This window comes from Triticum dicoccoides, chromosome 3B, assembly GCF_002162155.2.
Source record: "Triticum dicoccoides isolate Atlit2015 ecotype Zavitan chromosome 3B, WEW_v2.0, whole genome shotgun sequence".
NCBI lineage: Eukaryota > Viridiplantae > Streptophyta > Magnoliopsida > Poales > Poaceae > Triticum > Triticum dicoccoides.
In genome coordinates, this window is record NC_041385.1 from 855427775 (window position 1) to 855442970 (window position 15196).

The window sequence follows — 15196 nt, forward strand, 5'->3', positions numbered from 1 at the left end:
CCCCAGTCCACAACGTCCGGCGGGTGATCAGCCGCCGCCCCCCAGTCCTCGTTCGGCGGGTGATCAGACGCCGCCCCCCAATCCACCTCTGGCAAAGAAGCAGAAGCAGTCCTGGATTATTAACCCGGACCCTTATGTACCTATGACCACAAAGGTACCGGAGCCATCACTGAAGCCTCTCCCCACAAGGCCTTGGGAACGTAGTGCCGAGGAAGTCGACGCGGCCGCGGCTGCTGATTTGGAGAAATGGAAGGCGGACTGCAAGAAGAAAAGAGAGCCCGAGCCCAAGCCAGTATTTTCTGATGAGCAAAAGAAGTGGGCTAAGTCATTTTTGAGCACACCGTCCCAAGCCGCGAAGAATCTGCCTAACGACTATGCACGTGAACTTCGCAGGCAGGCACTCATGTTCAAGGAGAACAAAGAGCGGGAGAAGGCCGAAAGTAAAAAAAGCGGGAAACAAGTTGCCCAGCTCGGGGAACAAAGTAAACAATCGATTGCCCCGCTTATAGTGGAAGCCTTCTGTCCGGATGCCCCCGAGATCATACAAGCTGCGGCAGCATAGGGATTGACTGTAACGAGTGCCAGAGAACAAGCGGCCAACTTAGGTATTACTCTTCGTGAACTGTTAGGCCTTGATGAGGCGCCAGTGAAGGAGGTAGTAATTACATATGTCAAGAATGGGCCTCTCGTCGAGCCTGCGCAGGAAAAGGATCTACCTCCACAAATGAAAGGTCTGCTGAAATGGTACAAGGGTTACATAAAAAATAAAAACGCCAAAGAATATATTTATGCGGAAGTTAGACATGAGCATCACTTCAAACATTACTATGTACAAATTGAACTGAGTGAATTGTTCCAGCTTTTCAATCTGCGCGAGCTCGATAAATCTATCATCAGTTGCTACGTTCTGTAAGTGATTTATTAATTTCTACCCCATCTCGTTCATATTGCCTGCACTATATATATGTCCTAACTATATTGTTGTGTCCGCTATTATACATGCAGAATGAAGATTAAGGAATGCAGAGTAAGGAACATCCATGATGTTGGGTTCATTGACCCACACATCGTTAATGGACATGTGTTGGAGCGTCACCCCGCCGACGTGGAGGCAGACCTGTGGCACTTTCTTACAAAGCAGGAACTCAAAAGTGATATTCTATTTCCTTACCATTTTGAGTGAGTGTTTCTGTCTTGAGCACATTCTCTTTTGTTTACTCCATGCATGGTATGTGGCCGACTAATCGATGAGTTATGCATGACGTACTGTGCATGTATCGTGTCCGCAGGTTCCACTGGATTCTGCTAGTAATTAAAGTTAACACCTCAGAATGTCTCGTCCACGACTCTGTGAATATGGATCCAAAGCTTTGGGGCGGCATGAGAAGAATGCTGCAGAAGTAATTATTTTCATTCATTTGCGCTCTATATCGATCGGCCTATTTCGTTCATTTCCTAATATCAAGTAACTAATTAATAACTCTCTTGTTTATTTAATTTTCTTTGCCTCGTAGGGTTTGGAGACGGTTCGTAGATACAAAGGTCGGTGAATTCAAAAAAGAGCTAGAATTCAAAATGTTAAAGGCTAAGAATGCTGGGGATATTCAGCCACCGGAGACCAATCTATGTGGATACTATGTCTGTGAGATGATCCGGAGATACACCCCTGAGCGGGTTCCGAGTGATACCAATGCTCAGAGGAATAACCTCCGGTGGATGCTTAGTCCAGAAGCTCGCTTCCGACCACTTCAAGAGGAACTAGCTGGATGGTTCAGCAGGGAAGTCCTCCATCCTAAAGGAGAACACTATTACGAGGACGTAGAACTTTATATGCATTAAATCATGTATGGAAACTTGTTCAAAATTGTATATGGTCATCCGATGATATTGAATATATATTGTATATTCCTCTTGAATTCTTTTTGGTTCTAATTTCAAATTTATTTGAAATTGTACATTCATATGCATGTATGTAGTACCGTAGAATATATGAAACTCCTTCAAAATTAAAATAAAGCACAAAAGAAATAAAACAATACAAATTAAACAGAAAACAGGTTTAGGGGGGGGGGGCTAAAACCCTAAACCTGTGGCGGCCTTTAGTCGCGGTTGGCCAGAAGAACCGCGACTAAAGGTCCTCCGCCCCGACGGCCGCCTGGCGCCCACGTGGACGGGCCTTTAGTCGCGGTTCTTAAGGAGCCGCGACTAATGGTGGGGGGCTTTAGTCGCGCTTATTTGGTCGCGGTTGCGCAACCGCGACTAATGGCAGTTGCGAACCGCGACCAAAGGCCTTTTTTCCACCAGTGACTCCATCCAGCGCCAAGAAGCAAGCTAGCTTCAACTGTAGTATACTAGTTCATCTCTTGGTTGTTGTTCCTGCATCCGCTGTGTCCGATCCTAAAAAGCCAGCTATATTGTAGTTTGGGCTAACAATTGGCATCAGAGACCCAGGTTGTGGTAGCCATGGCCGCTGCAAAAGGAGTGCAGCAATGCACCACCTCGGGTGGTTCCAAGTCGCGGCCATCACAGGACGGCTCCCAGTCGCCGCCTTCGGAGGAGCGGCGAGGGCGCAGCCAGTCCAGGCACGACCGTCGCGGTGACGTCGTGGTCAGGGAGATCGTGCACGAGACCGCAATCAGTGGTAGCGTTCCCATCATCTACCCGATGCTCACGCGCTCGAACTACAGCGAGTGGGCGTTGATCATGGAGTGCAACCTCCATGCGGCGAGCCTTTGGGTTCCCATGTAGGACGACCTGGTCGAGAGAAAGGAGGACAGGAAAGCCGTGGCGGCACTCATGCGCGCAACGCCACCGGAGATGCACGGCATGCTCGCGGCGAAGGCAAGCGCCAAAGAGGCGTGGGAAGCCATCCGTACCCAACGCCTCGGCAGCAACCGCGTGAGCGAGGCGAACGCGCAAAAGCTGCAGGCGGACTTCGAGAACATTGCCTTCAAGGAGGGCGAGCTTGTCGACGACTTCGCCATGCGGATCTCCAGCCTTACTTCGCCGCTCCGCGCGCTCGGCGACACCATGGACGACGCGAGAGTCTTCAGGAAATTTCTCCGCGTCGTGCCACCTCGCTTTGCTCAGGTAGCGGTCTCCATCGAGACTTTGCTTGACCTGAGCGAGCTCTCCATCGAGGAGCTCATGGGCCGGTTGCGGGTGGTTGAGGTCCGCCTTGACGGCGGTCGCGAGAGCTTCGGCGGTGGACAACTCCTATTCTCGAAGAACTGGGAGGCAAGGAAGCGTCAAGGATGTGGTGGCGGTACCCCGAGTTGTGGAGGCGGCAGTCGCACCCAGGGCGGAGCCGGACGAGGTGCCGGCACCGGTAGTGCTCTCCCCGACAACAGCGTTCTCGGGCGCCTACGACTGGGAGGAGATGAAGACCCGGGTGTGGGGGAGCCACACCCCGGCAACCACGGCCCCTGCGACGCTGGTCAAGCCCATGCAAGTTGGCATCGCAATCGCGGCCCCGACATCCTCGGGACCCGATAAGACCGTGCAAGTTGGCAAGGCAATCGCGGCCTCAATATCCTCGGGACCCAACAAGCCCGTGTCAAGAGGCACGGCAACGACGCATATGGTGGGTCGCGTCCCAACCATGATGCTGGCGACCAGTGAGCCCGTGTAAGAGGTACGGTACTCTCAGGTCGGCCACACCCCAACAACCAGGTTCTCGGGATTCTGCAAACCCGTGTGGGCAACACGGCACTCTTCAACAAGCCTCAACTGGGGGGCGATGAAGAGACGGTCATGGGGCGGCCAGGCTTCGACCGTGACTCTGGCGACCATCGAGGCCGTGCAGGAGGCGCGGAGCTGTCTGGTCGGCCATGCCGCAGCCCCAACACGCTCGGGGTCCATCGAGTCCGTGCAGGAGGCACGACACTCTCTGGCCGGGCACGCCCCGACCACGCTGGTGGCAACTATCAAGACCGTGCAGGAGGTACAGTGCTCTATGGTCAGCCACGCCGCAAACCCGAAACACACGGGGTCTGTCGAGTCCTTGCGGGAGGCACGACTCACAACTGTCGGGGGAGACCCGACAAGCAAGATTGTTGGGAAGAGCGACAAGGAGTCCGCTACCTAGGGAGAAGCAACTCCGGGTAGTGCGGTGTCCGACAAGTCATCCCCGGGAAGGGAGTTGCTGGGTAGCATGACGCCTGACACGACGACCCCGGGAAGGGAGTTCCTGGGCAGTGTGACGTGAGGAGCTACGACCCCAACAACATTTACGCCCAAGAGCGAGGTGGTTCTTGGGCAGTTTGTGTCCCCGCCTATAGCACGGTCGGACATGTTCGACGCCAACAACGTTGGCGATCCACACAGGTCGCGATGCCTAGGGGGATCATCTCAGCGAGCCTGCAGGACGACCACAACACCTCGAGAAGGCGGACAATCGGACGAAGGCACTTGGTCGTGTTCAATTCCAGGAGTTGTGCGACAAGGTCGGGATCGTCGACGTCAAACCCTTTCGACATGTTTCAGGGGGAGATTGTTGATGAAACCCAGTCTAGAGGGCAGTGCACAACTGCCATTGCTTGAAAAGTAGCAAGTACTATGCTAGGCTTTCTCCGATCAAAAGACTGAGATGGAGAAGTAGGTAGATAGTACTAGGCTTTATCTAGTCAAAAGGCTGAAGGTGGAGATGCAGGTAAGTATAGCATTAGGCTTTAGCTGTGAAAGCAATTATGTAGTAGTTTCTAGGAAATGGCTTTGCATGGCCATGGTAGTAGCCCCGTAATTTCTAGCATGTGTGTGTGAGCTGTGCACACCCGGGTCTATAAAAGGACCCCAGGTCCTTCAGTTGTAACCAGGCATTCCAGTGCAATATAAGAAGCATTCATCCAGTACTAGTACCAATGTGTGTGTCTCCGCACTACTACTAGTGTGTGTACGTGAGCCAACATCTCGACCACTCGATCCAGCGCCAAGAAGCAAGCTAGCTTCATTTGTAGTATACTAGTTCATCTCTTGGTTGTTGTTCCTGCATCCGCTGTGTCCGATCTTAAAAAGCCAGCTATATTGTAGTTTGGTCTAACAATTGGCATCAGAGACCCAGGTTGCGGTAGCCATGGCCGGTGCAAAAGGAGTGCAGCAACGCACCACCTCGGGTGGTTCCAAGCCGCGACCATCACAGGACGGCTGCCAGTCGCCGCCTCCGGTGGAGAGGCGAGGGCGCAGCCGGTCCAGGCACAACCGTCGCGGCGAGGTCGTGGTTAGGGAGATCGTGCACAAGACCGCAATCAGCGGTAGCATTCCCATCACCTTCCAGATGCTCACGCGCTTGAACTACATCGAGTGGGCGTTGATCATGGAGTGCAACCTCCATGCGGCGAGCCTTTGGGTTCCCATGTAGGACAACCTGGTCGAGAGAAAGGAGGACAGGAAAGCCGTGGCGGCACGCATGCGTGCCACGCCACCGGAGATGCACGGCATGCTCGCGGCGAAGGCAAGCGCCAAAGAGGAGTGGGAAGCCGTCCGTACCCAGCGCCTCGGTAGCAACCGCGTGCGCGAGGCGAACGCGCAAAAGCTGCAGGCGGACTTCGAGAACATTTCCTTCAAGGAGGGCGAGCTCGTCGACGACTTCGCCATGCGGATCTCCAGCCTTACGTCGCAGCCCCGCGCGCTCGGCGACACCATGGACGATGCGAGAGTCATCAGGAAATTTCTCCGCGTCATGCCACCTCGCTTCGGTCAGGTAACGGTCTCCATAGAGACTTTGCTTGACCTGAGCGAGCTGTCCATCGAGGAGCTCACGGGCCGGTTGCGGGTGGTTGAGGACCGCCTTGACGATGGTCGCGAGAGCTTTAGCGGTGGACAACTCCTATTCTCAAAGAACTGGGAGGCGAGGAAGCGTCAAGGATGTGGTGGCGGTACCCCGAGTAGTGGAGGCGGCACCGGCAGAGGCGGCAGTCGCACCCAGGGTGGAGCCGGACGAGGTGCCGGCAACAAGGACCGGGACAAGTGCCGATATTGCAGCATCAAGGGCCACTGGGCCCGTGAGTACCGCAAGAGGATAGCTGACGAGGCTGCCGCAGCCGCGGCACATCTCGTGCAGGCTGAAGAGGATGGTGGGCCAGCAATGATGATGGCTTGCGCCTAGACCATGCAGGAGGGCGCAGCGCCTCCAGAGAGCATGGTCCCGACAATCATCAAAGCCGTGCAGGAGGGCGCAGCACCTCCATTGACCACGGTGCCGGCAACCGGCAAGTCCGTGCGGGAGGCATGGAGCTCTTCAAATAATCCCCTCCCGACATTGGTAGTGCTCAGGGGCCTACGACTGGGAGGAGATGAAGACCCGGGTGTGGGGGAGCCACACCCTGGCAACCACGTCCCCTGCGACGCTGGTCAAGCCCGTGCAAGTTGGCACGTCAATCGCGTACCCGACAGTCTCGGGACCCGATAAGACCGTGCAAGTTGGCATGGCAATCGCGGCCCCAACATCCTCGGGACCCAACAACCCCGTGTCAAGAGGCACGGCAACGACGCATATGGTGGGCCGCGTCCCAACCATGATGCTGGCGACCAGTGAGCCCGTGCCATGGGCACGGTACTCTCAGGTCGGCCACACCCCGACAACCAGGTTCTCGTGGTTCTGCAAACCCATGTGGGCAACACGGCACTCTTGAACAAGCCTCAACTATGGGGCGATGAAGAGACGGTCATGGGGCGGCCAGGCCTTGACCGTGACTCTGGCGACCATCAAGGCCGTTCAGGAGGCGCGGAGCTCTTTGGTCGGCCATGCCGCAGCCCCGACGCGCTTGGGGTCCATCGAGTCCGTGCAGGAGGCACGACACTCTTTGGCCGGGCACACCCCGACCACGCTGGTGGCAACTATCAAGACCGTGCAGGAGGTACAGTGCTCTATGGTCAGCCACGCCGCAAACCCGAAACACTCGGGGTCTATCGAGTCCTTGCGGGAGGCACGACTCACAACTGTCGGGGGAGACCCGACAAGCAAGATTGTTGGGAAGAGCGACAAGGAGTCCGCTACCTTGGGAGAAGCAACTCCGGGTAGTGCGGTGTCCGACAAGTCATCCCCGGGAAGGGAGTTCCTGGGTAGCATGACGCCTGACACGACGACCCCGGGAAGGGAGTTCCTGGGCAGTGTGACGTGAGGAGCTACGACCCCAACAACTGGGCAGTGTGACGTGAGGAGCTACGACCCCAACAACATTTACGCCCAAGAGCGAGGTGGTTCTTGGGCAGTTTGTGTCCCCGCCTATAGCACGGTCGGACATGTTCGACGCCAACAACGTTGGCGATCCACACAGGTCGCGATGCCTAGGGGGATCCTCTCGGCGAGCCTACAGGACGACCACAACACCTCCAGAAGGCGGACAATCGGACCAAGGCACTTGGTCGTGTTCAATTCCAGGAGTTGTGCGACAAGGTCGGGATCGTTGACGTCAAACCCTTTCGACAGGTTTCAGGGGGAGATTGTTGATTAAACCCAGTCTAAAGGGCAGTCCACAACTGCCATTGCTTGGAAAGGAGCAAGTACTATGCTAGGCTTTCTACGATCAAAAGACTGAGATGGAGAAGTAGGTAGATAGTACTAGGCTTTATCTAGTCAAAAGGGTGAAGGTGTAGATGCAGGTAAGTATAGCATTAGGCTTTAGCTGTGAAAGCAATTATGTAGTAGTTTCTAGGAAATGGCTTTGCATGGCCATGGTAGTAGCCCCGTAATTTCTAGCATGTGTGTGTGAGCTGTGGACACCCGGGCCTATAAAAGGACCCCAGGTCCTTCAGTTGTAACCAGGCATTCCAGTGCAATACAAGAAGCATTCATCCAGTACTAGTACCAATGTGTGTGTCTCCGCACTACTACTAGTGTGTGTACGTGAAACAACATCTCGACCACTCGATCCAGCGCCAAGAAGCAAGCTCGCTTCAACTGTAGTATACTAGTTCATCTCTTGGTTGTTGTTCCTGCATCCGCTGTGTCCCATCTTAAAAAGCCAGCTATATTGTAGTTTGGGCTAACAATTGGCAGAGACCCAGGTTGCGGTAGCCATGGCCGGTGCAAAAGGAGTGCAGCAACGCACCACCTCGGGTGGTTCCAAGCCGCGACCATCACAGGACGGCTGCCAGTCGCCGCCTCTGGTGGAGCGGCGAGGGCGCACCTGGTCCAGGCACAACCATCACTGTGAGGTCGCGGTTAGGGAGATCGTGCGCAAGACCGCAATCAGCGGTAGCGTTCCCATCACCTTCCCGATGCTCACGCGTTCGAACTACATCGAGTGGGCGTTGATCATGGAGTGCAACCTCCATGCGGCGAGCCTTTGGGTTCCCATGTAGGATAACCTGGTCGAGAGAAAGGAGGACAGGAAAGCCGTGGCGGCACGCATGTGTGCCACGCCGCAGGAGATGCACGGCATGCTCGCGGCGAAGCCAAGCGCCAGAGAGGCATGGGAAGCCGTCCGTACCAAGCGCCTCGGTAGCAATCGCGTGCGCGAGGCAAACGTGCAAAAGCTGCAGGCGGACTTCGAGAACATTGCCTTCAAGGAGGGCAAGCTCGTCGACGACTTCGCCATGCGGATCTCCAGCCTTACGTCGTAGCTTCGCGCACTCGGCGACACCATGGACGACGCGAGAGTCATCAGGAAATTTCTCCACGTCGTGCCACCACGCTTCGCTCAGGTAGCCGTCTCCATCGAGACTTTGCTTGACCTGAGCGAGCTCTCCATCGAGGATCTCACAGGCCGGTTGCGGGTGGTTGAGGACCGCCTTGACGACGGTCACGAGAGCTTCGGCGGTGGACAGCTCCTATTCTCGAAGAACTGGGAGGCGAGGAAGCGTCAAGGACGTGGTGGCGATGCCCCGAGTATTGGAGGCGGCACCGGCAGAGGCGACAGTCGCTCCCAGGGAGGAGCCGGACGAGATGCCGGCAACGACGACCGGCACAAGTGCCGATATTGCAGCATCAGGGGCCACTGGGCCCGTGAGTGCCGCAAGAGGATAGCTAACGAGGATGCCGCAGCTGCGGCAAATCTCGTGCAGGCTAAAGAGGATGGTGGGCCAGCAATGATGATGGCTTGCGTCGAGACCTTGCAGGAGGGCGCAGCGCCTCCAGAGAGGATGGTCCCGACAAGCATCAAAGCCGTGCAGGAGGGCGCAGCACCTCGGTTGACCACCCTGCCGGCAACCGGCAAGTCCGTGCGGGAGGCATGGAGCTCTTCAAATAATCCCCTCTCGACATCGGTAGTGTCTCCCCGACAACAGCGTTCTCGGGGGCCTACGACTGGGAGGAGATGAAGACCCGGGTGTGGGGGAGCCACACCCGGCAACCACGTCCCCTGCGACGCTGGTCAAGCCCGTGCAAGTTGGCACGTCAATCGTGGCCCCGACATCCTCGGGACCCGATAAGACGGTGCAAGTTGGCACGGCAATCGCGGCCCCAACATCCTCGGGACCCAACAAGCCCGTGTCAAGAGGCACGACAACGACACATATGGTGGGCCGCGTCCCAACCATGATGCTGCCGACCAGTGAGCCCGTGCAATGGGCACGGTACTCTCAGGTCGGCCACACCCCGACAACCAGGTTCTCGTGGTTCTGCAAACCCATGTGGGCAACACGGCACTCTTCAACAAGCCTCAACAGTGTGACGATGAAGAGACGGTCATGGGGCGGCCAGGCCTCGACCGTGACTCTGGCGACCATTGAGGCCGTGTAGGAGGCGCAGAGCTCTCTGGTCGGCCATGCTGCAGCCCCGACGCGCTCGGGGTCCATCGAGTCCGTGCAGGAGGCACGACACTCTCTGGTCGGGCACGCCCCGACCACGCTGGTGGCAACTATCAAGACCGTGCAGGAGGCACAGTGCTCTATGGTCAGCCACGTTGCAAACCCGAAACGCTCGAGGTCTATTGAGTCCGTGCGCGCACGACTCACAACTGTCGGGGGAGACCCGACAAGCAAGATTGTCGGGAATAGCGACAAGGGGTCCGCTACCTTGGGAGAAGCAACTCTGGGTAGTGCGGTGTCCGACAAGTCATCCTTGGGAAGGGAGTTACTGGGTAGCATGACGCCTGACATGACGACCCCAGGAAGGGAGTTCCTAGGCAGTGTGACGTCAGGAGTTACGACCCCAACAACATTGACGCCCAAGAGCGAGGTGGTTCTTGGGCAGTTTGTGTCCCCGCCTATAGCGTGGTCGGACATGTTCGACGCCAACAACGTCGGCGATCCACACAGGTCGCGACCCCTAGGGGGGATCTTCTCTGCGAGCCTGCAGGACGACCACAACACCTTGAGAAGGCGGACAATCGGACCAAGGCACTTGGTCGTGTTCAATTCCAGGAGTTGTGTGACAAGGTTGGGATCGTCGACGTCAAACCCTTTCGACAGGTTTGAGGGCGAGATTGAAGATTAAACCTAGTCTAAAGGGCAGTGCACAGCTGCCATTGCCTGGAAAGTAGCAAGTACTATGCTAGGCTTTCTCCGATCAAAAGATTGAGATGGAGAAGTAGCAAGATAGTACTAGGCTTTATCTAGTCAAAAGGCTGAGGTGGATATGCAGGCAAGTATAGCATTAGGCTTTAGCTATGGAAGCAATTACGTAGTAGTTTCTAGGAAATGGCTTTGCATGGCCATGGTAGTAGCCCCGTAATTTCTAGCATGTGTGTGTGAGCTGTGCACACCCGGGCCTATAAAAGGACCCCAGGTCCATCAGTTGTAACAAGGCATTCCAGTGCAATACAAGAAGCATTCATCCAGTACTAGTACCACTGTGTGTGTCTCCTCACCACTACTAGTGTGTGTGTACGTGAGCCAACATCTCGACCACTCCATGCGGCGCCAAGAAGCAAGCTAGCTTCAACTGTAATATGCTAGTTCATCTCTTGGTTGTTGTTCCCGCATCCGCTGTGTCCGATCCTAAAAAGCCATCTATATTGTAGTTTGGGCTAACAATTGGCATCAGAGCCCCAGGTTGTGGTAGCCATGGCCAGTGCAAAAGGAGTGCAGCAACGCAGCACCTCGGGTGGTTCCAAGTCGCGGCCATCACAGGACGGCTCCCAGTCGCCGCCTCCGGAGGAGCGGCGAGGGCGCAGTCGGTCCAGGCACGACCGTCGCGGTGAGGTCGTGGTCAGGGAGATCGTGCGCGAGACCGCAATCAGGGTAGCGTTGCCATCACCTTCCTGATGCTCACGCGCTCGAACTACAGCGAGTGGGCGTTGATCATGGAGTGCAACCTCCATGCGGCAAGCCTTTGGGTTCCCATGTAGGACGAACTGGTCGAGAGAAAGGAGGAAAGGAAAGCCGTGGCGGCTGTCGGTGTCAAAACCGGCGGATCTCGGGTAGGGGGTCCCGAACTGTGCGTCTAGGCGGATGGTAACAGGAGACAAGGGACACGATTTTTTTACCCGGGTTCGGGCCCTCTCGATGGAGGTAAAACCCTACTCCTGCTTGATTAATATTGATGATATGGGTAGTACAAGAGTAGATCTACCACGAGATCAGAGAGGCTAAACCCTAGAAGCTAGCCTATGGTATGATTGTTGTTCGTCCTAGGGACTAAAACCCTCCGGTTTATATATACACCGGAGAGGGCTAGGGTTACACAGAGTCGGTTACAATGGGAGGATATCTACATATCCGTATCGCCAAGCTTGCCTTCCACGCCAAGGAAAGACCCATCCGGACACGGGACGAACTCTTCAATCTTGTATCTTCATAGTCCAGGAGTCTGGCCAAAGGTGATAGTCCGGCTATCCGGACACCCCCTAATCCGGGACTCCCTCAGTGGCACTCATGCGCGCCACGCCACCGGAGATGCACGACATGCTCGCAGCAAAGGCAAGCGCCAAAGAGGCATGGGAAGCCATCCGTACCCAGCACCTCAGCAGCAACCGCGTGCGCGAGGCGAACGCGCAAAAGCTGCAGGCGGACTTCGAGAACATTGCCTACAAGGCGTCGACGACTTTGCTATGCCGATCTCCAGCCTTACGTCGGAGCTCCGCGCGCTCGGCGACAACATGGACGACGCGAGAGTCGTCAGGAATTTTCTTCGCGTCGTGCCACCTCGCTTTGCTCAGGTAGTGGTCTCCATCGAGACTTTGCTTGACCTGAGCGAGCTCTCCACCGAGGAGCTGATGGGCCAGTTGCGGGTGGTTGAGGACCGCCTTGACGACGGTCGCGAGAGCTTCGGCGGTGGACAACTCCTATTCTCGAAGAACTGGGAGGCAAGGAAGTGTCAAGGACGTGGTGGCGATGCCACGATTAGTGGAGGCGGCAATCGCACCCAAGGCGGAGCCAGACGAGGTGCCGGCAATGACGACCAGGACAAGTGCCGATATTGCAGCATCAAGGGCCACTGGGCTCGTGAGTGACGCAAGAGGATAGCTGAGAGGATGCCGCAGCCGCGACAAATCTCGTGCAGGCTGTAGAGGACAATGGGCCAGCAAGGATGATGGCTTGCGTCGAGGCAATGCAGGAGGGCGCAGCGCCTCCAGAGAGCATGGTCCCGACAAGCATCAAAGCCGTGCAGGAGGGCGCAGCACCTCCGTCGACCACGGTGCCGGCAACCATCAAGTCCGTGCGGGAGGCACGGAGCTCTTCAAATAATCCCCTCCCGACATCGGTTGTGCTCTCCCCGACAACAGTGTTCTCGAGGGCTTACGACTAGGAGGAGATGAAGACCCGGGTGTGGGGGAGCCACACCCCGGCAACCACGTCCCCTGCGACGCTGGTCAACCCCATGCAAGTTGACACGACAATCACAGCCCCGACATCCTCGGGGCCTGATAAGACCATGGAAGTTGGCACGGCAATCGCGGCCCCAACATCCTCGGGACCCAACAAGCCCGTGTCAAGAGGCACGGCAACGACGCATATGGTGGGCCGCGTCCCAACCATGATGCTGGCGACCAGTGAGCCCGTGCAAGAGGCACGGTACTCTCAGGTCAGCCACACACCGACCACCAGGTTCTTGGGGTTCTGCAAACTCGTGTGAGCAACACAGCACTCTTCAACAAGCCTCAACTATGGGGCGATGAAGAGACGATCATAGGGCGCCCAGGCCTCGACCGTGACTCTGGCGAACATCGAGGCCGTGCAGGAGGCGCGGAGCTCTCTGGCCAGCCATGCCGCAGCCCCGACGTGCTCGGGGTCCATCGAGTCCGTGCAGGAGGCACGACACTCTCTGGTCGGGCTCGCCCCGACCACGCTGGTGGCAACTATCAAGACCATGTTGGAAATATGCCCTAGAGGCAATAATAAAATTGTTATTATTATATTTCCTTGTTCATGATAATTGTCTATTGTTCATGCTATAATTGTATAGATCGGTAACCGTAATACATGTGTCAATACATAGACCACACCATGTCCCTAGTGAGCCTCTAGTTTACCAGCTCGTTGATCAACAGATGGTCATGGTTTCCTGACTATGGACATTGGATATCATTGATAACAGATCACATCATTAGGAGAATGATGTGATGGAGAAGACCCAATCCTAAGCATAGCACAAGACCGTGTAGTTCGTTTGGTAGAGCTTTTATAATGTCAAGTATCATTTCCTTGGACCATGAGATTGTGTAACTCCCGGATACCGTAGGAGTGCTTTGGGTGTACCAAACGTCACAACGTAACTGGGTGACTATAAAGGTGCTCTACAGGTATCTCCAAAAGTGTCTGTTGGGTTGGCACGAATCGAGACTGGGCCCACTCGGTAATGCATCATCATAATGAGCTCAATGTGACCAAGTGGTTGGTCACGTGATCATGCATTATGGAACGAGTAAAGTGACTTGCCGGTAACGAGATTGAACGAGGTATTGGGATACCGATGATCGAATCTCGGGCAAGTAACGTACCGATTGAGAAAGGGAATTGTATACGGGATTGCTTGAATCCTTGACATCGTGGTTCATCCGATGAGATCATCGTGGAACATGTGGGAGCCAACATGGGTATCTAGATCCCGCTGTTGGTTATTGGCCGGAGAGCTGTCTCGGTCATGTCTGCGTGATTCCCGAACCCGTAGGGTCCACACACTAAAGGTTCGATGACGCTAGGTTTATTAGGAAGATTTGTATGTGATTAGCGAATGTTGTACGGAATCCCGGATGAGATCCCGGACGTCACGAGGAGTTCTGGAATGGTCCGAAGGTGAACACTTATATATGGGAAGTTGTCATACGGTCACCGGACATATTCGAGGGCATACCGGTATTGTACCGGGGCCACCGGAGGGGTTCTAGAGGTCCACCGGGAGGGGCCACCTGTCCCGGAGGGCCTCATGGGCTGTAGAGGGAAGGGGACCAGCCCCTTGGAGGGCTGGGCGCCACCTAAAGGGGGCGCCCCCTTGCTTGGGGGCCAAGCCCCCTCCCCTTGCCCCCCTCTAGATCTCATCTAGATGGGGCCAGCCCCCTTCCCCCTTCTCCCTATAAATAGAGGGGCGAGGGGAGGGCTGCAACACAACATCCAAGGCGCAGCCCCTCCCCTCCCCAACACCTCTCCTCCTCCGCAAGAGCTTGGCAAAGCCCTGCCGGAGAACTGCCACTCCATCACCACCACGCCGTCATGCTGCTATTGGAGCCCTCTTCCTCAACCTCTCCCTCCTCCTTGCTGGATCAAGGCGTGGGAGACGTCACCGAGCTGAACGTGTGTTGAAAGCGGAGGCACCGTTGTTCGGTGCTAAGATTGGATTCGGCCGCGATCTGAATCGCTACGTGTACGACTCCTCCAATCGCGTTCTTGCAACGCTTCCGACTCGTGATCTTCAAGGGTATGAAGATGCACTCCTCTCTCTCTCGTTGCTAGTTACTCCATAGATTGATCTTGGTGATGCGTAGAAAATTTCTAATTTCTGCAACGATCCCCAACAGTGGCATCTTGAGCTAGGTCTATGCGTAGTTTCTATGCACGAGTAGAACACAAGTTTGTTGTTGGCGTCGATTTTGTCAATTTACTTGCCACTACTAGTCTCATCTTGTTTCGGCGGCATCATGGGATGAAGCGGCCCGGACCGACCTTACACGTACGCTTACGTGAGACAGGTTCCACCGACTGACATGCACTAGTTGCATAAGGTGGCTAGCGGGTGTCTGTCTCTCCCACTTTAGTCGGATCGGATTTGATGAAAAGGGTCCTTATGAAGGGTAAACACTACTAGGAAAAGGGCTATATATGGAATGGCCACTAATGGCGCCCCAGACATGTGGTGCGCCACTACTATATAGCAGTGGCG